Below are 27,952 nucleotides of genomic sequence, written 5' to 3'. Positions count from 1 at the left end.
GCCAGTACAAAGGGTATTTATTTGCCTGCTGGAATGAGAGTAATGGTGCGATTGTCACGTTTGTATTATGATTTGGTGCAGTTATCTTTATCATACATACAGGGTGGCCCTAAAAGACGTGATCCAAACGAAACAGAGTGATTGATTAAAATGACAAGAAGTTTAAGATAATAATTATTATGACAGTATGTCATTGTACCAATTGTACTTTACCCACCCAGGTAGCCCACCCTGTATTAAATACATGTTTGCATAGCTAAGCTACTATTAGCTTTTCTGTGAGTACATAATACTCCATAATCTGGTTTAATAGATAATAAATTATATAAAAATCATATATTGCACCGCAAGCAAAAAGTTATATTGTTAAAAATATAAGCCCAGTGTTGATTGACTGTTGGTTGATGATAAAATGATTTATTATGTATCTAAAATGTTATTTATAAAAGTATTTAAATTTTGTTGCACTAACAATTTATTCGTCGAAATTGGGTTGAGAGTAGTTTCGGAGCAATGTTAATCCTTTAGCTATTTTCGATTAATGCATTTTATCCTTTCAATCGAATATTAATTTCCATTTCGTATGATTAAATATTTAAACGAATTTATCAGAGTTGTGTTGGTTTACTTTAGTTTTATGTGACGTAAATAAGCTGCGAGAAAATGTTAAATGATTAAGTATGTATACAGGGTGTTTTAAAAGTGATAATTAAATGATAACCCGGAAGGGGACCCTGCCCTAAACAACATTGAAAAATTCAGGAAAATATTTTTAGCTTCTCTATAGGTACAGGAGGTTATCCGTCAGAGGACTAAGGTTACCGACATAGCTGTCAAAATATGCAAGCTGAAGTGGCAGTGGGCTGGTCATTTCTGCCGAAGAACCAATAACCGTTGGGGTAGACGAGTTTTCGAGTGGAGAGACCACGAACAGGCAAACGCAGCGTGGGACGCCCTCCTGCCCGCTGGACTGACGACCTTAGGTTGGTAGCCGGTAGTGGTTGGATGAGGAAGGCCGAGTACCGAGTGTTGTGGCGCTCCTTGGGAGAGGCCTATGTCCAGCAGTGGATGATTATTGGCTGATGATAGTACATGGTGACTAGGTGGGTCATTTTGAAAAACTTTTGATCTATGACTTTTGAAAATTCGCAAAACAATTTTATTCAGAATAACCCCCCGATCACCTTCTTACCGTTTTTGCAAAACCCTGTAGGAATTTTGTTGGTCCCGCGATGGAGTTAATTTTTACAGCAAACGTTGTTCAAAATGACATCATATAAAATAGGAGCTTTATATTTTCTTTAGTTTTTAAATAAGTATATGTATAAAAACTGCAACGTTTTTCAATTACCATTGGAGTTAGTCACACAAAAACAACGAGATAACTCGATCGGTCGCGTTGTCTAGCAAATTTCGCTAATAACATTTTCACATAACAGTAAACAAAAAACATGCAATTCTGTCCAATGAAGCGACACAGAAATACATTTATTTATACCAAACGTAGTGTTTGCTGAATCGTAAATAATGTCAATAGTTTTTCGAATGAAAACCGCCGAAAGGCGAAAATACTTTTTGACAAATTATACCTACCTATGTAGGTAGTGCTTATTTTGCAAGCCATTTTTTGCCGATACGGGGTTTGCAATAATCGCCTTTATTTTTTCATTAATATGAAAGCAAAAAATAGAATAAGTAAATCTTTATAACATTGATACTATTGATAACCCAGTAAAGTGTAACACTAATAGCGCGTCTACGAAAGACACCTCTACACCTCTTTTGATGCCTCCATTAAAAGACGAGTGCCATTAAATTAAACAAAACTGCATAGGTACCTACACAACTTATGATTATTTATATACGTTTATCGCTAACATTAAATATTCCGTTCACATAGGAAATATATTTTTGAAGCTTATGCCGGGGATATAGATTGTACCTACCGATTACCAACACGGCTCGCGAATACCTCCGGGTTACTAATGGATGGATATTAACTTTTTTAAATAAAATAAACATTTAACGGGACTTCAAAACGGAATTTGACCGATGTTAAGACATTTGATAGAGTTTTAACAGCAATAAGGCTGTATTATCGAAGTCCAAAAGTCTGGATCTGAAACTTTTTGCAACTATATAAAGCAATTTATAATAAAGGTTTGAGCAGATTATGTCGGCGGTGTGACAGGCAGCAACGTGCTGGGCCATATATTTAAATATTATTATGCCACTAGTATTTTCGTGGTATGTACCAATTAATTATTTAGAAATAATAAATTTAAATACATTATACCACGTACTCTAATGGTGAAGGAGGAAACCTGCACATCCAGATTCTTTCCTAAGTGCATTGTACTTATTCAAAAGTGGCGACACGGCTCGCAACCTATCACGTGAGTACAAATGTACAGCGAAGTACAGTGGCTTGCTTGCCACTCTGACTACTCCTTCGGGGATTGAATCGTAAGCATATTATTATGTTTGTATGTTATATATGTGCGCCTCGGCATACAGTGCAACCCGTCTCCCTAATGTGATGGAACCTTAACACGTGTCAAACCATAGACTTAGGATATAGTATATACTTAGTCTACGTGTCAAACGCATAACACATTTCCTGTCTGAGGTTACGACCTCCTTGTTCTCAAGATCCCTCTGAGAATGAATTAACCATGCGTCTACTAGTAAGTATTTAGGGGAGAACCAAACGGACAGAGTAAAGAGGCCTTTCGATGCCCAATATGGCCCGCAAGGGACGAATTGTGTTCAATGTTGTATTTTTCGATCCCTTCCTTTACACACAGGTTAGGTTTGTACACAGTCGATGGTACCTTGGTGCAGACCGATATAAGTAAATATAAATACACTCGTGAAAAATTATTACAAAATGACGACTCTAAAAGAATAAATTACGCTTTGGTTGGCAATGTTCTCATGCGCTGTTAAATGTACCTACTTGAATATTGCAGACGTCAATAAGCTAGCCTTTTCCGTTTATTTGTTGATTTTCTCACTGGCTCTTGTTCATTGCTCGTGAGTGTATACATATAAACACACGCATACATGATAAATACATAGCAACTGTATATATTCATATGAACTGGAAACCAATAAGTAGTTTCCAGGAATGTACACAAACTGGATACAATATTACATAAACAAAACATGTCGGTATACATAATTATACATATAACATTGATCAGATTCGATCGTTTAGCAGATATGCCTGTACATATACATAGGTATGAGGTTCATCTTGTTCCTATTTACTTTTTAACCGACTTCAAAAAAAGGAGGAGGTTCTCAATTCGTCGGGATCTTTTTTCCTTGTACAGTAATACTGTACACCTTCCTACGTAGCGTTTATTCCCAGGTAGGCATTTTGTATATATTATTCATAGTAATGCATGAATATATAGATACTATATAATTAATACAAAGAGTCTATCTAACCTTGTGTTTCTTTCGTCAGTTTAAGAGTTTTTAATGAACTCTCCCTAAGCTCTAAAACCATATGATTAAGTATAAAAATGCATGTGCAATATTACTAATGTATTATAAACATTTTTATTTTTCCACTTAGGGCCAGTTTTTTGATCCGTGGTCAACTTTAACCATTAGTCAAGTCACTTGTCAAGCATGACAGCTGCATACAAATTTGAGCGGTTTTTAACTAATGGTCGCCATTTTTGACCAATGGTTGAGTTAACTAGGGATCAAAAAATGGCCCTTAGTCATGGAGTTAAGTAGGCATGTTTACTAAGTATACATAAGTTACTCTATGGTTGGCATTCTTAAAAGAAACCTCTCGACAGTATCATAATATTATTTCAACGTACCAAGTAAAAAATAATTTTCCTTTCCTCAATATTAAAATACCTACTGATGAGAAAGTACTATATGCATAATTATGTTAAACTCTGTAATATTTTTGTAAGAACAGTTATTAGGACTTTAATATGTTTTAAGAGCTTCATTTCAGAAAGCTGTTAACAAGAAATTAGTTATTTGAACTAATTGGGTTGTTGAATTGTGTACCTTATGTTCCCCGTAATAGGGGTGAGAAAGGTTAAGGAGCTGCAATTTGTTTAATTAATTAAGGTGTTATGAGAATTAAATAGTCTTAGCAGGTCTTTCTCACAAGTTTATGAGAAATGCGAGTAAGAGCTTTCGTTTATTATTAGATATGTGCATAGACTGAACATGTATTTACCTGGCAGTAGTATGTTTTGCAAATATATTACTTAACTAAAGTGCAGTTTTAGAGAAATTCCTATTTTCTTTATACTTTTAAGATCATCAGCCCGTAGGTAATCCTCCATTGCTTGACAAAGGCGCTCCTGGGAGACCAAGGGGCGCCACACAACATTCTTTCCTCTGCCTTCCTCATTCAGCCACTACCGGCCTCTGGCGTGTACTTAGGTTACCTTGAATCTTAGACTTAAATTAATAAAATTACCTATAACCTGTAATTTATTTTCTAATCTAATATGATCATAATCGTCTTCATCACTAGATATACTAAATAATAACACTCCATGTGATTAATTTATAAAATAATTTGCAAACCACCTACTAATCATTATTATTTTATTTATTATATTCTAAAATTAATTTATTTCAAAAGACTGGTCACATACAATACGAAAAGTTTACTCACTTCCGTTCCAGCCGTCTCCGTTTCCGTTCTTCTGTTGCAAATACAAAATTCGAATTCGGTCCGGCGGCCCCCCGACAGATGGCTCTGTATCGCGGAAGCGCCGGGTACCTACGGCTGTTTCCAGCCAGTCTCACTAAACACACGGCGAGGGGTCGTTGTGTTTTCCCGCGCGATTCCGTGCAAACTTCGCGCGTTTTCAAACTTTGTTTCTGTGATCATGATTCGATTTCCGAACAGTTTGTTTTTTTGTTGTGTGTGAGTTTGGAACAGTTGGCGGGGAGCGGTGTCGGTGCAGTTTTGGCTGAGTTTTGAGGTGGGTAAAAAGTTTGGTTTGTAGAAAACTATGTGCTGAAATTATATTTAATAGTTCTTAAAAGCCAGGGCACGGATAAAAGTTTAGCTTCATGAATTGTTGGAGATTTCATGCAAAAGTAAACAGTGTCTTTTTTATTTTTTAATGGTTTAATTTATTTGAATTATTATGCTTTATGAATTAGAACATTATAAACAATATTTCTTTTATATAAAAGTCATGTACTTAGGGATGCTTCACCTTTAATACCAAATCTCTGACACTCATACCTACTAAGGTTTTAATTAAGATTATATTATTTAAACTTCGTGAAATTAATTTTGAGGTACCATACGTATATTACACATTTCTTTCTCATACTTAGATTACATAATTATTTCGTTTCCTCATTTATAAAATAAAGCAAAAATATTACTAAGTAATATTTAATCATTAAAACTGAATAATGAGTTCTAATATATAATTGTTTTTCATATTATTTCTGCTCCAAACTCCAACATGGAAATGTCGCAATTAAACATAAAATGCAAAGCTTTTTAAATAAAGAATTATTTCTCGCACAGGTCCAAAAAGGCAACTTTAATAATACCACAAAAAAACAAACCCCAAAGTTGTTAAACAAAAACTTCCTCAGATGTTAATATTTAACAATATTACCAAAGTTTCTCTACAGGCCTCTCCACGGGAAAAATAGTTGGATTTTTTGCAACGTTGCGTTGTTAGTTTTTATAACTTGGCGTGTTTTTGTGCTTTAACATAAAGTTGTGAGATAACTGGCTGGAAATAAGGCTAGTACGCAAACTGTACGGAGGTAGGAGCAGAGTGCAAACTGCTTTGTAGCACGTAATAGTGCCTTCGTAGAGATTGGATTGTCACGCGCTTGCTAGGATGACCCAGTGGTTAGACGGTCCATTCTGTATTTCAGATTCAGGTAGGCAAAACACGCATAAAATTGCTGGATGGTTAGGAAGAGGTGCGTTGCTGCACCCACTGCTGCTGCTGTTTAGGCCTAATGTAATATGTGGCAAGTCTATTTCCATTTTTCGGGAAAAATCTAACTTATCTAATCTAGGCCGGAAATCATATCCAAGATCCTCGACACAACAGTAAGAGTTATTAACTATGGCCATTATATCCCGTTTTTGTTATATATCTACGAGTATGTTATTAAACCTAAAACCTAGCCTCCTGACACCTGGCGTGCTATGAGTAGGACATTGAAAAAAAATATAATATATAGTTTAAAAATACCTATATTAAAAGTTTTATGGAGTATCCCTGTTATTCTTTTAAAGTTTTATAAAGTACCTATCCCTTAAACAATTTGTTCTTTGACAAAGTGACAAAACAGTTCAGTAGTATTTTTTTTTAATTTAAAAAAATTTTATTAACAGTGTATACATTTATACCTCTCGGGGTCAGGAGGCTAGATAAAAAATACATGAATTTAATGCATGGATCTTAATCTGCGGGAGGGGTAATAGAACCTCCCATACGTGCATTTTTTTTATCTCCGACGAAGGAAGGGTGATATTGCCATTGCCATAAATCTATGCCATATGTACTAAAACTTGAAATCGTACCAACTGACTAGTCTCACTATACCATGTACTTTCTTACAACTAATTATAGTGTAATCTAGTGAGATACTTAACACATAATTGAAACATTATGAAAATGAAACAAGGTCCATTTTGTATTTTCAGTCTTGACTTTCAACTTTAGTGAATAACTTTCGAAGTAATAATAATAAATAACGGCACAGGTGTGCATATAATTATCCCTTCTTTCTTATCTATAGGGTGTTACAAAACAGGAACAGTAAGCTAGCAGGGCCTGACTCCAGGGAAAATGCTGAACAACTTTTGTGCAACAACTTGAATAAATTTGTGGTCTTTTACAATATTGGGTAATTATTTTTTTGGGTAATACCTGTACATATCATAAATACTTTACAACTACAACTTTTGGGCTACTAATTGAAATATTCTCTGTTCACCTGTCTTTTACAATATTGGGTAAGTAATTATTTTTTTGAATAATACCTGTACAATGTACATATATAATAAATACTTTACAACTACAACTTTAGGCTACTTCCTAATTGAAATATTCTCTGTTCATCTGACTTTTACTATTAATTTTTGAGTATTTTTTTTCACGAATAGAATTACAACCCCCTGTATAGGTAAAAAGAGATTAACTTAGTGTAACACTTTGGAAGTAATTTTAAAGATCTTAATTTGTGCGGTGTAAGAATTAAATTTGGAACTGTACTATTTTTGATGGATCTATCTAAAAGAATCTGCAGTGATGGCTTTTTTGTTGTAGTTTATTCATCGTAATACCACTTCTACCCCGAAGCTTACAATTGAGGGTAGGCCAGTATTTTCACAAGAATTAATAAATAATAAAGAACAAAACCGATCAAGGAAGCTATATAAAGGGCGGGGAGACGTGCTATAAGAAATAATGCTATATAATGGCGGTGCAAATAAATAATATGTATCTCGTTTTACTTGAATTCAGGAAAAACGTTTTCTTCCAAAAAGGTTTAACAGCGATAAATAACTGAACCCATCGGATGTAAGGAGGATATACACTTTACTGTTTTTCCTTATAGCTATGTTGTGTACACACACACAAAAATATTTTCACGGGACATTTAAACAGAAGTAACTGTGGTATTTTTATACAGAGTGACTGATCTCGTCATTCTAATCAACTTTCATTTTACGTATTTTGCCCTGACGTGACGTGACCAACACAGTTTTTATGGAGAAGACAAATATATTTTTGCTTATTTTAATAATTGTAGAGTCAAAATTGTTCAGATAAACACAACGATGTGCCATACAGATTTCCAAAAAAACACTTAACTTATTTAGGTGCCCATGTGACTTATTTAGCTATACTTCCTATACTATAATGAAAGAAAAATAGGCAGAGAAGAGATTCTTCATTCATTAATCCAAAGATAAATGATTCTAAATACATGTGTTTAGTTACTTTCAAACACTCATCTCAGAAAGAGGGTGTAACTAAGATCATCAATCGAACGTCAGAGAAACGGAAAATGAGGCTAATATTGACATGCCAGCCTTTTCACATCCAGAACATACGTGTCAACTAATAAATAGAGTCAATTAATTTACGAAGCTGCATTTGTCACCCTCCGCCGACTTTCATTGTGAAAAAAACACCCCACGATAAGCAGAATCTAGTTAGCGCTGAGTTCGATCGGTGTTGCCATAAGAAAATAAATTAATAAACCAAATGATTAAAAAAGTGACTTGTTGAAGATAAATTAGTTCGCTCAAAAAGTATGCAAGTTGGAGGAGAGTTTAGAAGCTAAAGGTAGCAAGATTTTTACAAACAAAATAATATGTATACACCTAAATTAATGCGATAAAAAGTATGGTAGTTTTGTGTAATTTATATTTTATGATGGAATTCTATATAAAATACAGTTTCATAACAAAAATAAATATTTTTGTTATAAAAAATTTAAGTGTAAGATGGCAACACTAAATTTAAGATAGCGTGTCTTAAGTCGCCCCGATATGTGGAGGGCCCCTTAATTGGATATTGATTAAAGAGGTCATTTTTTGTCTCGGAATAATTAATGGTGATTCCGTAATGGGATTGGAGAGGAAGTTTAAACGCCGGGGTAAAGGTTACCGAGGGACCGATTGCACCGTTTTTTATGCTAATCTTTTCTTACAAATTGTACAATGTTAAGATGTTTTTTTTTTTGTATTCGGTGGATTTCTGTGAATGAAGGATATGTTTTATAGCATCAAAATAATTTGTACGATAAATTTCCTAGTTAATTTTGTCTTTCATTGTAATCAAAGCGTATAGGTAGGTATTAGGTTTCTTGTAAGATAAATTATGCAATACTATGACAAATAAATATGTTGAGCTAAAACAAAAAGAAATATTATTTTTAAATTCTTACCTATAACCAAGATACAAGTTAGGCCATAGCAAAATTAAATAATTATGATAAAATTTAATAATCAAAGTGATTATTTATATATACTACCGTTGTTATATTTTATACTAAATTTATCAATAAATAAAATTATCTTACAAACAAAAAGTATTACCCATTTTTAACGAGAGTCGTAAATGTCTCGAAACGGAAACGCATAAATCTATTCAATTACTTTGAGTCATACTTTATTGTTTGAAAGCACAGCCAGCGAACTATGTGTAATGGAACATTATAGAGTTTTATGAGCATCTTATTAATTTACTAGCTCGTCCCAGAAGCTTCGCCTTAAAAAGTTTCTTCATGGAAATTCTGGGTTAAAAAGATAGGTTTATTTTAATGCCATCCTAATCCTAACTAATCATAACTAATATTATAAATGCGAAAGTAAAGTGTGTTTGTCCGTCTGTCATTTGGAACTTGCGTCTGCAAGTTCCGCTGCACAAAACTGACTTTTACGGCGATTCCTTCACAGTGACGGCCGTACTGCTCTGGAATGCTCTTCCTGAGGAAATAAGACGTGCACCTTCTGTGGCTTCCTTCAAAGAAGGGGTCAAAAGGCACTACCTAAAGTCTCTGCCTTAGTTGAATATATTATTGCTGTATATCATGTATCTTTCTGTGTAGGTATGTATATGTATATAGTATTATATGGGTATATATATATTGTATTTATTTTGTTGCTTTATTTGTTTATTTAGTATATGTAGTGTTTATGTAGTGTATTATACTCTTGCACCACAACTACCTCTAATCCTATTTTTAATTTATATAACTCTCTTCCATCCAAAGGTTGTCTGGTAGAGATTGCTATAAGCAATAAGGCCGCCTTTTTGTACTGTTGTTATTTTTAAGTTTTATTTTGTATTGATTCTGTTTTTTTTTTTGGTGCAAATAAAGAGGATTGTATTGTATTGTATTGTATAAAGATGGTCTAGACCCTGAGAAAGAACATAGGGTACTTTTTATGCCACGGGAGAACTTTTTAAGGCGAAGCGTAGCTCGCGGGAACAGCTCGTATGTCATAAATGTAGGCGCGTTTTCCCGTGTAAGACTAAAAATAAAGACACACATCATTATTCTAAACATTTTCATAACTATCAAATCATTAACATTCCTAATCCACCAATCCCTTTACAAGCACTAAACAAAGAACCATCCATTTTAAACCAGCACTTGTATGTCTCAATCCTAAACGGATATCCCCCTTCTGAATGTCATCTGTAGAAAGTGCACTAATATCTACAGCCCTTGTGTCTGGGGACCCGCGAGCTTAAAGCCCTAATATTTTATTAACGAGACGGAAGCGTGGGGTGTACTGTACTATTATGACGCTGTGCGTTACAAGTACAGATTGGCAAGAATTTTGGGCCGTGGGTAAATAAGGAACTATTGATTTTTTTGTTGGTTGTAGGCGTATGTTGTATTGCCTATTAAAATAGTATTGATCTAGTAAATCGCAGTGAAGGTGTATTTTATCAACTGGATTTAAAGTTTCATATCTGTCTATTGGATAAAGTTTAGTGCTGTTTAGTACTGTTTATAGTCTTTGCTGCGCATATTAATACAGTTATAATTATACACTTTTGTAGGACAAAGACAAATTAGATTAGCTTACCTACAATGAGATAAAGTTAAGTGCTATTTAGAACTATGCGCAATTTACAGACAGGTAAAATGAGAACCATCTACGCTAAACGATGACTACAGTAAAGATAAAATCAATCATCAACATTGAAGCTGTAGTACATTCGCGTAGACACTAGCGCCACCGCACCCTTCAGCGCCATCTTGAAAGAGGTCGCATAAGATGTGCAAAGTTACAAGGAGGCCGGGGAAACCGGGAAACTTATTGAATGTCTCGCGGAATCACATAAACTGAAGGGCTTATTCCGGGAATTTGCCGTAAAAAACTTATCCCGTAATAGGCCCCGCTAAATATTATAGCAAATGAGATCGGGCGAAGGGTGTGGGCGAGAGGGAAATATGCGCTTATTTATTCACACGCGCCGCTGATCTTCGGCTGAGGTGTTTTAATTTATTAAACAGGGTTAAATTCCATACAAATGAGGTTACTTTTTGGTTCTCGTCTTTTTTATTTGTGTTTGGTTTTTTTTTTTGACGGTTGGCTGAAAACAAGGGTTGTTATAGAGTTGGCGTATGCTTCTGAGTCTGTGTTACCCATTGTTAGCAGAATTAACAAATATATTTGAATGCAGATATCATTAAATAATCCCTAAATTATACTAAAAACATGCATAACATCCATGCAGTTACGTACCTATTATTAAAAGATGAAGAGGTTACGCGTACGTGGTAAATAGAGGCAACTATCGTTAATAAGGTTCTAAATCGATGGCTTATAGCTGTTAACGGTATTTGTAGCTAACCTAGTATATTACTAGAGCAGTCGAAGCTAACAAGATTAGCAAAATGTTTTCTAAAAATAAGTTTTCCCGTGGGAATTCCGGGATAAAAAGTAGCCTATGTTCTTTCCCAGGGTCTAGACCATATGTATACCAAATTTCATTCAAATCCGTCCAGTAGTTTTGGCGTGAAAGAGTAACAGACAGACAGACAGACAGACAGACAGACAGACAGACAGACAGACACAGTTAGGATTAGGATGTACGGTGGCCTGCGCCTAAAAGTATACAGGCGGAGTTTTTAAAATTGCGATCCCTGATGATGAAGGGACCAGCTACATCTGTTTTAAATCCGGGGACGTGTTGTGTGTGATGTGTGTAGCAGTGGTGTTTATGTGGATGTGCTTGAGCAGCATGTGAGCTTGAGATCGCTATTTTAAAAACTCCGTCTGTGTACTTTTAGGCGCAGGCCACCGAACCTACCTACCTACTCGGGGTTTCTTTGAAATAGCGAATCAGATATGAGGTTACTTCCCACAAAAATTATCCGATACTCTTGCTAACAAGGAAGAAGTTTTGAGAAGCTTAAAAAAATTCATTGCGGTTTTAAGTGAGATTGATTTATGAAATCCTTACAATTAAGCTAATGATGATGAAGCACTTATCGATGGTTAAACTCGGAACCTGGGTTTATAAAACGATGCGCACTATACAACCGTACAAGTGTACATCAATAAAACTTCCCCCCCACCACTCTTCATTATAACCAGAGCCACTTTGCCCAATCAACAGTTTCAACTCAACACTATGAGTGCTGAAATACAGTTGTGAGTTGTGCAGACGCTAACTGGTCTAACTCAGAGTTAGTTGGAGGTGCTACACCAACCTTTGTGAGGTGAACTTAAATTGTTGCAATATGTTATTTGTTGGTGGAGAGTTTTAAAGCTGAGTGCTAGAGTTATGAAGTTTCTAAATTCCTCCGGTAATTTCCTGGAATTTCTATTTTTCTACAGGGTGTTGCAAAAGTGGTATTGTAAGTCGAAAGGGAGAGACTCAGCTCGCCATTCTGAACAAGTTTTATTCTACGACTTTCAAAAATTCGTTACTTCTTACTACTTCGTTACTCTTGAAATTTAGAATAGAATAGAATAGAACATTGCTTTATTGAACACCGCATAAATCAGACATACAAAAAACATACTTATAGACTAGAACTAATGTACAATAGGCGGCCTTATCGCTGAGAGCGATCTCTTACAGGCAACCTTATACATTGCGGAAACAAAGTGACAAATTAGAGGGTGGTGTACCAATAAATTTACCTACTTCTCTGAAGAAACATTGTCGATACAAGCAAAACTTTGTTAATTGCTGATAATAATAATAAGACACTGTCCACTAATAGCACATTTCGCTCGTATCTCCAGTGGCACTTAAATCGCCACCGAAAGCGCACTTCTCCAGCACTTTTCAATAAAACAACCAGACCACTGCAGTGCTAATGTAGCCCCTATTTCTTCAGAAATTGGCTGTTTCTGCTTGAACGCCAGTAAAATGACGGGACGTGTCATAGAGCAATAATGTCGTAGATGGGTTAAATGTTTCCAAGCAGAGCGGCTGCCAAAAATATCTGACGGTATTTTTGTGGCTCGAATAAAATTTGCCCTCAATTTATGTCCACGGTTTTTGTTGCAGATGAAAAGAAAGACTAAAAGTGATAAAAAGTTTAATTCTAAATACAGAAGCGTAAAGCTGGACATAGGAATTGTGAATTAAAAGGTATTTAATGTTATCCTGAACAACTAAAGGTCCTAGTGATTATGGTACAAAAAATTTAGTTAAGTAGCGTCACAATATATACGTTTATGTTTAAGTGTATCAAAATTATATTTAATATGCAACATTGTATGGCTGTCAAAACATGTCATTATATGGTGACAACTTTACCTATTTACCTACTGTCTGCGCAGGTGTAGGCAACTGACACCTTTTTGACATCTCTTCATGCAGATATACACACATCCAGATACTATGACGTCAGACGCGTTAACGTGAAACCCCTCTTTTTACCGTCAAGGATAAAAAACACTGCAGAAAAAGGCAGCAGACTGTGTCAGGATGTTTACACATGAACTCATTATTACATAGCTGGCTTACACGTATACAGGATGTTGAATAAATATATTGTAAGTTGAAATAAATAAATGTAATTTAGGGCTGATTTTTCAATAGCCAGTTAAGTTATCTGGGGAATAATTCTGATGTTGTAGCGTCTGAAAGTTGTATTAGACAGTAACAGCAACAATTTTATTCGTCAGATAACATTTATCTGACTATTGAAAAATCTGCCCCTATGCATCTTTTGACACTGAATAACTCTAGTTCCGAGGCTTTCTCAATTCTTGTTTGAGCCCAAAGTACACACATACAAGGTTTTATCACCTTTCATCGTCACGTGACTTTTTATTTTAGTAAATATTCCCATTTCTATATTTTTCTCTTTATCTAACAGTGACTACATAACCCGACTTTACCAAACTGTAATATTGTATGCGTCAAAACGTATAAACTTCTATTCATACGTACTAATTGTTACTAGCAAGAGCTGGGTATAGGTATAATTTAATAATATCTTTTCAATTCAGTGGTTCAACCGTTTTTCCAATATCCGTTTTTTTTTAATAACCATCAGAGAAAAACCTTTGTTTGCTTTAAATACCTTTCCCGGAACACCCTGTATTTACACGTTGAAGTCAGACGGAGCGTGGGCAAAGGTTCCGATCGACTGAGCTAGTGGCAGGTTTCCACCTAGGTATCCTAGATACGCCTAGATAACCTAATCATAATTAACTTATGCGTTAATACGAAGATTTAAGTTTTAAAAAAGGAAAGAAGGAAACGACATTTATTCAGATCTACACAAATACACCACTTACACAGAAAAACAATTTAGGTATACGCTAATAACACAAACACAGATAATACAGAAAACAAAAAACAAAAAAGAATAGATATATTTTACGAGACTTTTAATGAATAAAACTGCACACAAGGGCAAATCTAGATTAATAATACGAATACTCGGCAACAGTAGTAAAGGTGCGTTATACCTAACAGTTCGTTCCATGAATTCGGGTCTAAGGCTGTGGTTGCGTTGGCATGAAGAAGACGAAGGTAGCCGTATGAGAGGCATAATGTCCAGCAGCGGGTTATTAATAATAATAATTGTTGTTGGGTTATAATTATGATGCGCGTGTCTTTTATTCTAGAGATAAAGTAATTAGTGTACCTATTAGTATTTAATAGGTATCTATTGTCTTAATTTTTTTATAAAATCAAAACATAGCCAATATTTCATCTTGTTCTTGTCGTCCAAACGAATCAAACAATTATTATTGGCTCATTAAAATGTTTCGCATCGACGATCACAAGAAAACAAGGTAATATTTGTGTAATACTTAGCAGTATATGTCTAGAAGTAGATTAAAGAGTCCAAAACAAATCTACTTGTTAAATTTAACTTTACTAGTTTTGTTACTAGCTAATATTATAGGTAGTATGAAGTGCCTGAGGTTTCTCTCAATTTTTGCATACTAAAAATAAATAGATACATTGACCAGACTTTAGGTTGTTCTCTGGTTTAAAGGACTGGACATCTGTAAGTACACACGAGAGCAACGAAAAAGTTCCATTAATAAAAGCACCCAATTACTCCTAAAAAAGAAAAAGCTAGCTTAATAACGCCGTCTGCAACATTTGGATCAGGAAATGCAATACCTAATCTAAAAAATGGGGCTATTTAGTGTCGAAATTCATAAAGTGAAACATTTTCATTACTCGTGTGTGTATTTCCAAACACATTATCGTTACGAAAGCTCACAGTTTTCACTACAAAAGGCTTCAAAATATCAGTGCGACTGGCAACCGCATACATCACCGGCACAGCCGCGGTAAGAACAACAAAAACAATGTAACAACAACTCCGGTACAGCGCAATAACAATAATTGTACTTCTCAACAAGATTAAGGATGCTCCAGCTGCAACTGCTGGGCACAGCGGGGGAATTGCAGTAGTGGCACTCGGATATATTTTTAATAATGTACCAGGTGGACTTAAAGCTGAAAGCCTTTTCTGCCAGTCAACATGCAAGAGGTAGAGATTGGAGAGTATCGGTGTGCAAAAACTAAGCGATCTAAAATAATATGATTGTGAAACATATAAAAACTTATATACCTAAAACTACTACTACTATACCTAAAAACTTATCCTAGACATACGAAAAACGAAATAGATATGTAGTTTAGATGTACATAACATGTGGCATTATATCAACATATTTAGTTAAATGCATATTATTAGATATCACTGTTCTGAATGTTGCTTACACTGTGGCTAGCCATGTCATAACGGTCTTTCCAGGTCTTTCCTTTCCCTTACCTTCAGAGCAAAAAAAACATAAAATGATAAGGTTGGTTCCTTCTTTTATTTATATTTAAAATGATCATACGGCAGTGAGTGAATTTGCACCTATTACTACATCAGCGTTATAAGTGCTTATTTATATTTATTTGTTTGGTTGTATTATAAAGATAAAAGATAAAAATAAAATACTCTTTATTGCACACAAACAGAAATAGTTTCACAAACATAGAAAAGAAAAAAATAGTTTCAAAAACTTTCACGTACTACAAATCTAAAAACACTCCTAACTGCTTATCATGGTAATGCAGCTTCAATACTACGATATGGAGTTATATTCTGGGGCAACTCCACAGATAAAGATAAGGTATTCAAAGCTCAAAAACAGTGCATTCGAGCAATGTTTAATTTAAGAAGCACTGATTCATGTCAACCATACTTTATCAAAAACAGTCTATTAACATTTCCTTGCTTGTACATTTATGAGATACTACTATTTGTGAAAACAAATCCAAATTTATTTAAAACAATGACCGATGTCACTGTAAGACTACGTCGCAACAGAGACAGGCTGTTCACTGAGCGCTACAACACTACGCTCTTAACTAAGAGTATTGTGTGTATGGGCCCTAAGCTGTACAACAAACTGCCTTACAATATAAGATGTCTTGACATTATTAAATTTAAAAATGAACTTAAGGCCCCGTACAGGGTGACGTGCCGCGCCAATTTTGGGTTTTCAATGCTCTTCACACAGCACACGCAGTGACACGCACACATGTAAGTTTGCACAGTGGGTCGATAAACTTTTACTCGCCAACTTTATTGACAATTATGTTCAAGTACATTTTGGGTGATTTTAGGGTAAGTAAGTATAATTCTTACTTACACTGGTAGGCACCAGGAAAGAGTAGAAATTAATAGGGGTCGGAACCCGATTAGATTTCTAAACAAATGTGGTATTTACTTGTAGAAAGGTAACTACAGGTATTAAAGTGTAGATAATAAGTTATACTAAGCCGAAAGGGGATGACTCAAGGGGTCATTCTGAACAACTTTAGTTCTACGAGTTTTGCAAAAACGCGAAAAAAAAAATTCGTTTTCCATGGTAAAAAGTCACGTGTCAACAAAGTTTCTATGATAAAGGTTTTTTTGGTTAATTTTTAAAACTCGTAGAACAAAAGTTCAGAATCAGTCTCACTTGTTTTAACCCGACTGCCGAAGGAGGAGAGTAATGTTTTTTGATTGTTGTATGTATGTATGTTTGTAAGTATATTTTTTGGTGGCAGAATAATATTTTTTCATATTTTTAGAGTTTCGTACCTCAAAAGGAAAAAAGCAACCGTTATAAGATCTCTTTGTTGTCCGTCTGTCTGACTGACTGTCTGTCACTGCCCTTTTTCTCAGAAACGGGTAAAGATATCAAGCTGATATTTCGCATAGATACGAGTATGAGGAGTACCCAAAAAAAATTGGGGTACTCCCTCTCCCATACAAGTAAATTGGGGCTGATATTTTTTCCGGTTATTTTGATGGTGTAGGTAGGGTATCGTTGAATAGGTCTTTTAATATAATAGGTATAAAAAAAGGTTAAAATATAATTATTTGGCTTTTACCCTTAAATTTGGGGACCACACCATAGACAAATCCTAATTTAAAAAATGATTTCAATTGATGGCGTGATTTTATGTTGGGTAACTCAGAATAAGAAGTGATGATATCTCAGAATAATAATGGTTAATGGTGCTATTCCGCTGAGCATCGAAACCGGTGGGACGCTAATGAAAAGTGGTCATGGAAATGCACCAGGGTAGACCCTGCTCCTAGAACAAGGCATGAGTTTGTGATTTGTGTGCGTGAAAAGCGAGGATGGAAACTTTGAATATTTTCTTGATTTTTTTATTATTGATGCAATAACATATAATTAGTATTATTCTGAGTTACCCACCGAAGTCACCCCGTGGCAGGTTGACTAGATAGGTACTTTTGCAAATCACGCCATAGAAGAAATATAGAAGAAATTCCGTCATTGACAATTTTACGTTACGAATGAATTTAGTAAACCCAGTAAACCTAACTAATCCAGAGGAAACCTAAAATATCTTTCTCTCTCTCTTTGAAAAACATACTTAATAGCCCAAACTCGATTCTATTCTATTCTCTGTGGGGGTGTAAGTACCTGCACCTGGCTCTCTCGAGTGGAACCTTTGTGCATATCCCCAAGATCTAAACTGCCTTCCTAAGCTTGAACCATTTCCCACCACGCTGGTCCACTGCGGGTTGGTGGGTTCACATATCTAGATGTGCTAAATCTAGATATGCAGGTTTCCTCACGATGCTTTCCTTCACCGTTAGAGCGATGGTATACATTGTACTTAAGTTAAAAGAACTCATTGGTACATGTCAGCGCCGTGATTCGAACCCGCATCTCTTGCGTGAGAAGCGGGCGCTTACCCGACTGAGCTACCACCGCGCCCAAACTCGATGCCTTTAGCTATTAAATCTTTGAAATAAAATTCAGTCACCTCCGTGTTACTGCCCTCATCAGATCCTCACGAGACCATGCCTCAACCAGCACCATGAGACTGTGTTTTTGAATCCTAACCTAATCTTCCTACGTATTGTCATCACTTAGATCCATTCACTATATTCCTGCTCCTCATCCCAGGGCCGTGGGGACCAGAGGCACGTCAGCTTTTTAAAGACATCAGCAGCAGACTAATAGAAGTCTCAAGGGACCCTAGGGCTGGCACTTACCTATCACAAAGGCTAAGCATCGCTATATAGCGGGGTAACGCGGCCAGCGTCTTGGGTACCCTACCCGACAGTGGCAGCGATCTGGCCAGCATCTTCTTTTTGGTTTAATTTTAATTTTATATTAGTTAGTTTTAGTTATGCATTAATAATTATAATTTAATCAAGAAGTACCATGGACTTAACTAATAAAAAACATTATCATTTAATTTATTGAATATAGTATAAGAATTATGCTTCCTCAATTTCAAATCAAATTATGTTGGTGTCATAAAAGTTGAAAAAGTGCAATGACAACCAATGTGCAGTGATTTTGTGTCTGTACACAATTAGATCGCGAGCTGTCAGTGCTGCCTAAACCGACGTGACCCTTCTTTGGAGGCCACCGGCCGACTGAGTCAAACGTCGCTTGTGTTTATGATTTTATAACACAGAAAGCCGCCATAGATATTTGTATGAAGATTTGAGGGAAAAAAATTGCTCAAGTTTGGGATTAATTTACACAAAATAGGTTGACGGTCGAATGGCGTAGTGGTTAGTGGCCCTGACTGCTATGCCGAAGGTCCCGGGTTCGATTCCCGGCTGGGGCAGATATTTGTTTAAAGACAGATATTTGTACTCGGGTCTTGGGTGTTGATATTTATATTTAGTATCTATCTATCTATATATTTGTGTAGATATATCAGCTGTCCGACACCCATAACACAGGTTCTGCCTAGCTTGGGGTCGGATGGCCGTGTGTGAGATGTCCCCACATATTTATTTATTTATTTATTTAGGTGTGTGTTTATTAAAAAACAAGGTATTTAGCGCCTAGTCCAAGCATTTATCTTTATAATTTGATAAGAATCATATGAAAATTCTTGATAATTACGACACAGTTGTTACAATACGGGAGTGTGATTTACTGGTTTTTCGTAATTAATTTACAGTTATCCATAAGCATTTACTTAAATTCGAATGATTCAGCACCTAGCTAGACTCTTCGGCTACCTGTGTGATTTTTTTCAAGGCTGTAGAGCATCATTTACTACATAATTCTATGACAATGCCAACCCTCGATTGCCTATTGCCGACCCTTAATTGTATTTTCCAAAAAAAATGTTATTATACAATTAATGACTACCTAAATGACATTTTATAATTTATTATATAACTAAATGAATGACTATTATTGTATGACTATTTAATTATTATATTGCTATTATTGTGTTATCTCAGTTTGAACTTAATTTATATAAATTTGCATGAATTTTATAGTGTAGGTAATCCAAAAAGTTGTACGTACTGTATAGTGCAAAGCATGGAGAACTTATATTTTTGTAACACCATTTTATTTACCCATGTTTACAATAAATGAATTTTTATCTTTTATCTTTATCTTTAAAAAAGAAATAGTAAAATCGGCGGCCTTATTACTAAAAGTAATCTCTTCCAGACAACCACATAGATAGGAAATAAAAAATATGAAAATGGCTAACGTGTGAAAACAAGAGGTATTAATAAATTATATTTCATATAGAGAGTTACCAGAACATGACCTAATAAAAAGGTAAAGTATCACAGTCATTTTTCGTGCAAAATAATGTAAAGTTTGTCTTCTCTTTCTATTCTTTATTCCAAGACTTTTTTCGTGCAGGGTTCTCTGACCCGCGGTGATCGTTCCCCGAAGTAAATAACTAGTTCTACAATCTACAGGGTGTAAGAGGAGGCTATCTTATTTAGAACAAAGATGTCTACGTGATGGATAATTTTATTACGTATCATATAGGTAGTATATATTCAGAAGAAACAACTGAATAGATTTCAGACAATGCTAGCGATTCTTCAATTCAAAGAGATACAGTGTGTTGTTTTTCGGACCCGACAAACTTTAAGGGTGGATTCTAAGAGAAATTTCATCGAGAAAAAACCCCCATATGTGGTATAAGTAACTTAAATCAGATTTTCTTCTTCTTTATAGAAAATCTTATCTTGAGATTTAAACGCCTTACAGACATGAAATTAAATTATTTTATCCGCAAAAAGCCATCTCTATCCAATAAAAATATCCACAACTGCTTAAAAGTTACATAAAAAAAGTTCAAAGCAACTTTAAAATGGCCGCTATTTCTAGAATATTGAGATTTAACCCCACATATGGGTTTTTTTTTAAATAGTAGAAATTACTTGTAGATTCCACCCGTAGAGTTTTTCGGGTCCGAAAAACAATACACTTTATAATATACCTAATTATATGTGGGTACATCTCACACATGGTTATTGGCTATCTGACCTTCAGCTAGGCTGAAACTGGAGTATGGGTATCGGACAGCTGATACATCTAAACAGATACCTAAATATAAACACATATTTATCTGCGCCCGCCGCGAATCGAACCCAGGATTTTCGGCATAGCACTTAGAGTCACTAAGCACTACGCCATCCAGTCGTCATGTATTGAATTAATCCACATGCTTAATTTTTATTTAGTCATGTTTCTTCATAGCCTCGGCATCGACTGCCAAAAAACAAAACGCTGAAGTAGGTGAACTCGACAATATGACATGGTCGTTGGCGGTTTTTTTGCTGCGCTCATGTATTTATTTGTTTTCTTTGCTGTGCAATATGAGACGATAATAATGTACTTGTCTTAATAAAATGTAACGATAATACTCTTGCTATTGGTTTTACATGGAGAAAAATAGAAAATGTTTGGTATTTTTCGGCTTTTCTATGGTGATTTATGGATGTGTTGTTTTTGTGGTAGATCTCTGTCCTTCATTTTTATTATTGCCGTAGAATGATGTGGACTATGATTATGATAATAATGCGACGATAAATATGAGTCAAACACGTATAATAATAATATTTCGACTTATCGAAAATGTATTGAACATTATAATCTTAACTGGGGCAACGGGCCAGACTCCTAATTAATCCGTTACTAGCACAACGGGGCGAAGAGATCATGGCTGTTAAGGCTTCGATTATTTTCTTCGAAACCTCTATTTATCTTCCGTTGCGGACCCGATGTGAAGCTTTCAGGCTGAAAAATTTGCACATCTCATTAACTTTCACCCTTTTGGCGTTTTACTTATTTCTTCTGGCGAGACATTAATTCATGAATTATTACTAGGTACATCCAATTTTTTTATGCGTTCAGTTTAAAAGAATCAAGCGTTTAAGGTAGAAACACTTATAGTATATCAATATTGCATAATAAACTTGTCAATGTACTAGGCACTCGGTTTGTGGAACTGGTAAAAAATGATGGACCGATATCCGAAAAAAAATATAATATTATTATTCAAATAACTCAGAAAAGTAAAGTTTTATACATGGGAAAACAGAAGGGTGCAGCATATACGATGCGTGTCCACTTGTCAAAGTATAAAACAGGGTCAATTTAAATGTAATTAAATAGTACATGTCAACCTAAAACACCATATTTTGTCGGTATAAAATACAATTCAATTTCCTTGTTCCATTGGCTTTCTCTAAAACTTTTGGACGTTGTCATTGTCTTCAAAACCTTTCAAATGGCGACGGCCATTTTTTAGACAAAAGGGCTAATTTGTCGCCCGCAGACAAACGGAATGCTGACAAGGAAAAATTATTATTTCCGCAGACTCAATATTTTTTAGGTATTTTTAAAACTGATTTATTACGTTAAGTTTATTTTTAACTGTGAAGGAACTTACTTCCATAAAATTTAAACGTGAAAGGTGCTTTACGTGCTACCATAATTGAGGAACGATTACAGAAATCGCGTCAAAAGAATAAATATCCAGAGGTCTGGCCTAACCTTGCCGCATCAGATCACGAGGATTATTGTGAGAGCGAACTAAATTGATCCATATCTCATTACATACTAATTAATTGTATATTGATATAGATTAGATGGGTTAATAAAAACCTCAAGGGTAAATTACCATTACCTACGGGCAAACTTAAAATCTAATATTATAATAATATTATAGAATGAAGAAATATTAGATATTTACTTGAACTGTCACCGGAACAGATAAGTTTGTGGCACTGTAATGTCAAAAAACACTATGTACGAGTATAATAATTGCTGCCCTACTATATTGTTTGGTACTGGCATTTGAGTCTGTAGTCAACTTTTCGCACTTTACATGTATCGTTTATCGCTAGATCCTATCAAGTTAATACCTAAAAAAAACTGGCGCCTCTCCTTGCTATAAAATCATACACCTCAATGTTCTAGGTGCATTCTGTATGCGCCCCGCACCGCCCTCTGTTGGCGGAAGCCACCTGTGTTGGCAAGCGGACAATGCACCTATCAGGTGTCCTGATTTTAAAATAGCGTATCCCACCTCGAGATTTATAATTTTCTGTTGTATTTTAAACCTATTTTCTCGGAATTTGTGTTTTGTTCAAACTAAACTTAAGGCATCTTAAAGTTATAATTTTCAGTGCTGTTATTTTTATTTTTATTGTTATCTATACCCTATTTCTAAGAATTTTTAATTGGTTTGGCCGAGACTTAGGTAATGTAAATAAAAATTATTTACCTTACAGTAGACTATAACATAATAGACAGCTGTGCTCAATGGGTATTATGACATTATAATTTTCAAAAAACGAAAGTACCAGAGTTCTAGTGCTACACTGATCCGTAGCACGGCTACGACGCTACGACGCTACGCCGATGCCACGTAGCTACATAATACTACACCGTAGCCAATTAGTCAGCTCTCATAACAAAACAAGTATTTTATTCTGGCATGCATCATACCTATTTAGTTAAGTATTTTTAACGCAGAAATTTAACCATGGTTAATTGAATGACAAGATACAAATGTTATAAAAAAAAGTAATACCTGATAAATTTTAATCAAAACTCACCATCATTAACAATAATGCATTGATAAATATTAACTTATTGAACGCTGTTTTTCTTGCAAATACATCGAGCAGTATAACTAAATAAGTAGAGAACTTGCTGAACTAAATCAATTTATCAAGCAGCTTAAGGCCAATATTGTCTGGCGGGTCTCACTAAGCAATGTTGGCGTAAGCTCGGCTAGTATCGGTACTTGATTACATTTTTCCTGATTAGTTGACTTGTCAAAGTGAAATCCGTACTAGCACTAATTCTACAAAGCTGCCGACTTAACTAAGTTACGTTTAGAGTAACTGAAATTGTAGAGAGTTCAATGTATTGAGTTACAAAAGTTACCTTGTGCACATTGTATCATGAAAGGGTAACAAAATGGCGGTAATTTATCCGTCATGTTGAATTTATTAACGAAAATTAGGTGTGCGGCCTACCTTAAACCAATAACGACCAAACAACATAGCGGTCACCAATGGCGTTGCTCGGTTTTTATATTCAACCAGTGTCTCAGAATATCTGCCTATGCTTTCCTCATCCTTGCCAAGCAACTACTGCCATTTGTGGTTGCAGGATGCATAAAAGGAGCCTCCACAATATAATATTATAGCTTAAATTATGAATATATTCATAATGTAGGTACCTAAGCAACTGACGCTAATCGCTAACCGCTGGCTAACCCTTTCACCTCGGGACCAACCTCAGTCCAGCTCCAGTTCTTGTGACCAACAAGCTAAGAAGACGTGTTACCTATACTCGTGTGTACTCTAGACGCCCAGTATCGTTTTTCAACAGTGCAAAGTGCAACACGATACGTCGCGAGCAAATTGATTCGCGCCGCGCGCCGGATTGTGTTAGCAGTTGCCGAGATGGATTTGCTGGGTGTGTGGATTTACTCAGCTGGTTTTTTCGCCAGTTAGTAGGTATATGTGGGAATTGGCTACGGGTCGGAGTAGATAAAATAATTATTGGATTGGTTCTTTGTTGCAAATGCAAACAATAGGATTTATATAATTATGAAAATAATTAGGAATAGAACGATTGGCAGGTTTATATATATAAGAAAACTAAAAGCCAATGCAGGTGATATTATAGTGATACTACGATTTTTCCCACATTAAGGGGATCCCTAAAGCTAAAATGCTAAAGTCGGCTTGATATACTTGATTAGATTGGAAAAACGGTGGCTTCTATCACATTGATAAAAATATATTTTGTAGCTGAGGGTATACTGAACATGTTAGTTGCTTATAAATTGGTGCAGGATTATAATAAGTATGTTAAAAAAAATTGCAAACACACCATGTCTTTTGCCATTTTTTGACTTATTATGAAAAAACCCTCGAAATCAGAGGGCCCATTTTCATGGAATCTTATATGTATGTGTAGGTAATTAAATTCTTAACAAAGTTACCTTAAAGAGTTGGATTTAATGGACCAGAAGTCAACTTTTTTTGCAAAAAACTAATAAATTCCGGTTTAAAAATGATGACACCGTGACAGATTTCAGATTTCTTCAGTCGTCGCCCTGGTGGCGGCCTGTTAGGAGCGATACCCACGCCATTTTATTTTTCATCAAATATTTCACAAAAACTGATTAAATTAACAAATTATGACTACAAGTATTATAATACATATGCATTTGCAATGGAAAGTTAATTTTCTAATCATTTTAGATGCAGAAAAGCCGAAAATTCTTAGAAAACATTTCGCCTTTTCGATTTGTTTACATTTTTTACTATAGAGTTACAGATGCATAGATAAAGGTAAACATTGCACATAATGACACTTATTAGATTCTCCGAATAAGAACTATACGGTCAATGCAGTATGCCAAAGCGCGAGCCTGTTTATATTCTGAGGGGTAATTTATTTTATTTTAACGGTTGTGTATGGTAGGTAAGCTACACAATATACAGGGTGTTGAAAAGTAAGTTCATAATTTGTTTTATTTGAAACCAAAAACCGTAGTTAATTAAAAATATATATAATTTAAGATGTGGTAGTCTGTACACTACAGGTTGTTAAAAATAAGTAAGTATTTTTAAAAATTGAAGATCTAAAATTTACATAATTTTTTAAATCTATTTAACAAGCTTTGCAAAAAAGCGGTTAAGTGCGACTGTATCTCGCCATGAAAAAAATGAAATGTTTACTGTAGCTATGAATTTTATGCGTTACAAGTGGAATAAAATACCGCATAATATTATGTACAACTATGTAAGAGCCTAGTTTTTAAAAAAAAACTCATAAGAAAATATTAAATACACAGGTTTTTTAACCCCTGAAGGAAATAGAGGGGTGTTATAAGTTTAAAGTAAGGGCTGAATTTTTTTTTTAAATTAGGGTGATAGGTAATGTATATTTTTAATGATTTTTTCAAATAGATAAATGTTATACCATTTTTAAATTGCCATAAAATTACCTATAGTTATAGTTATAGAAAAGGGCAGGGCTACCAGTGCCCATTCGCCACTGCAACCTAAAAGATCTATAAATTATGACTCCCCATGCCGAGTCTCACTCTACAGGCCCAGGTCTTTTATAAACCTGATATTACCTATACAGGATGTTGCAAAAAGGGTATACTGTGCCGAAAGGGTTTGACTCAGGGGTTATTCTGAACAACTTTTGTTCTCCAAGTTTTGGAAATTCTCGAAAAATAAATTCGGTCTCTATAGTAAAAAGTCACGTGATCGAATAAGTTTCTATGTAAAAGGTTTTGTTACGTGAATTTTCAAAATTGTAGAAGAAAAGTGGATCAGAATAATAAATAAATAATAATAATAATAAATATGTGGGGACATCTCACACACGGCCATCTGACCCCAAGCTAGGCAGAACCTGTGTTATGGGTGTCGGACAGCTGATATATCTACACAAATACATAGATAGATAGATACTAAATTTAAATATCAACACCCAAGACCCGAGTACAAATATCTGTGTTTAAACAAATATCTGCCCCAGCCGGGAATCGAACCCGGGACCTTCGGCTCAGTAGTCAGGGTCACTAACCACTACGCCATTCGGTCGCCAGAATGGCACCTAAATCCACTTTTGGCTAAGCTTTATACCCTTTTTTCAATACCTTGTATAAAATATCGTCAGCGTCACCTTAGATCGTAATCATCGTAACTCCTCGTGACCAAATTTTAGAGGAGACAAAAATACTGTTTTATTTGTAGTTCTAGTTGGCATACTACCCACCTAAAGTTTTTTTTAACTAGCCTAAAAATGATTTGTTTAGACAGTCTATCTTCCTGTTCAACCGCAGCCTGAGTGCCAGTGACTCAATGACTGAAAGGAGGCCATTAGTGCTCCTAAATAAATAAAGCAGGCCTGTAGATTATCTTTCAGTGTACCGACACATCTGATTGCTGTAAGAGCCTGATAAGCTCTTCGAACGAGTCATACCTCTGTGGTGGTACGGTTTCGACCTTTCGGACAGTCAGTTTGGCATCCGAAATGCGGATTCGAATAGTGGGTAGAATACTTTGCGTTCGTTCACTGTTGGAGCAGGATAAGAACCACGGGCGAGTTGTTGCGCTGGCTGTTTGCTTAAAAATAGTAACCGCGTTCAACTCTATCCCCTAGAGGACGAACCTTTAGGGCGGCTCTTGTATACCATCACTTGTCTTCTTATCTGCAGAAAATTGACAGAGGTCATACGTGTCTAACAAGTACATTAAGGATGCGAAAAGAGAGGGTTTGTTTTCACTGAAGAAGTTCAGTTGCGGAGTTCCACAGCGGTAGGTCTTGGACCCCTCTGCTGTGGAACTTGGCATACAACGCGGTCCTGCAAATCAAGCTCGCAAACGGCGTTAGCACAGTGCATTTTTCTAATGTCACACAGGTCGTGAGGTAGGCTGAGAGCCTCCTTCGGGGATGACATCCCAATGATTCATCACGAAAAAATTGCTGCAGCTGTGCTCGCCATGCAGTGCATGGGCTACTTCCGAATCTGGGGGGCTGTTGCAAAGGAGTCCGTTGCCTCTATACGGTACGGGTTCCGTGCGATCTATGATCCTTCCGGGAGCACCTGTCTTGTCAAGTCGAAGAGAATGGCTCGTATTCGACGCAACCTGCAGTACTGGTGGGATTGGTTGGAGGACAGGACAGCAGTAAGCTGCAGCAGCCGTCATGCTGTGATTCGACGCATAGATGCAAAAAAAAGTTGAAAGTAACTTCATGTTAATAAAATATTAGATCTTAATTTAACAACATAACATTGCAAAAAAAAATTAACATTGTTGAGTATGTTATTGTAATTTACTAAAGTAGTAATAAAAACAAAGGCTTATTGCATAGTTTTCGTTCACGTTCGCCTACATCGCACGTTGTATATATATGAGAATAAAGGGTATAATTACTAAGTTTTCTTGTTTAAAAATCACGGTTTGGGGTTTAGAGGAAAACAAATGGTAAAATGCGGAATACAGTTTTTTTTTTTTTCGAATAAAGAGGAAAACATGTGAATTCAAAAAACGTTTCTATTGACACCAAAGAGTACTTTTCGCCGAGAAAAGTGGAGTTACAATGTTTGCGATCTAAAGTGATGATAGAACTAGAACTTATTTTTTCAGTTCACCTGCT

General features: G+C 35.5%; 1 protein-coding gene across 1 annotated transcript in view; it reads left to right on the top strand.

Moving 5' to 3' along the window:
- Positions 1-4,785: 4,785 nt before the first annotated feature.
- The window catches only part of LOC105386401 (connectin), a 190,816-nt gene continuing 167,649 nt past the window's right edge, over positions 4,786-27,952 (top strand). Inside the window, exon 1 of the mRNA XM_048627160.1 lies at positions 4,786-4,976. The gene's annotated coding sequence lies outside the window, so the exon portion shown is untranslated. The remainder of the gene's footprint in view (positions 4,977-27,952) is intronic.

The sequence above is a fragment of the Plutella xylostella genome, chromosome 18 (assembly GCF_932276165.1).
Source record: "Plutella xylostella chromosome 18, ilPluXylo3.1, whole genome shotgun sequence".
Lineage (NCBI taxonomy): Eukaryota > Metazoa > Arthropoda > Insecta > Lepidoptera > Plutellidae > Plutella > Plutella xylostella.
This window is presented reverse-complemented; position numbering and strand designations above follow the sequence as displayed.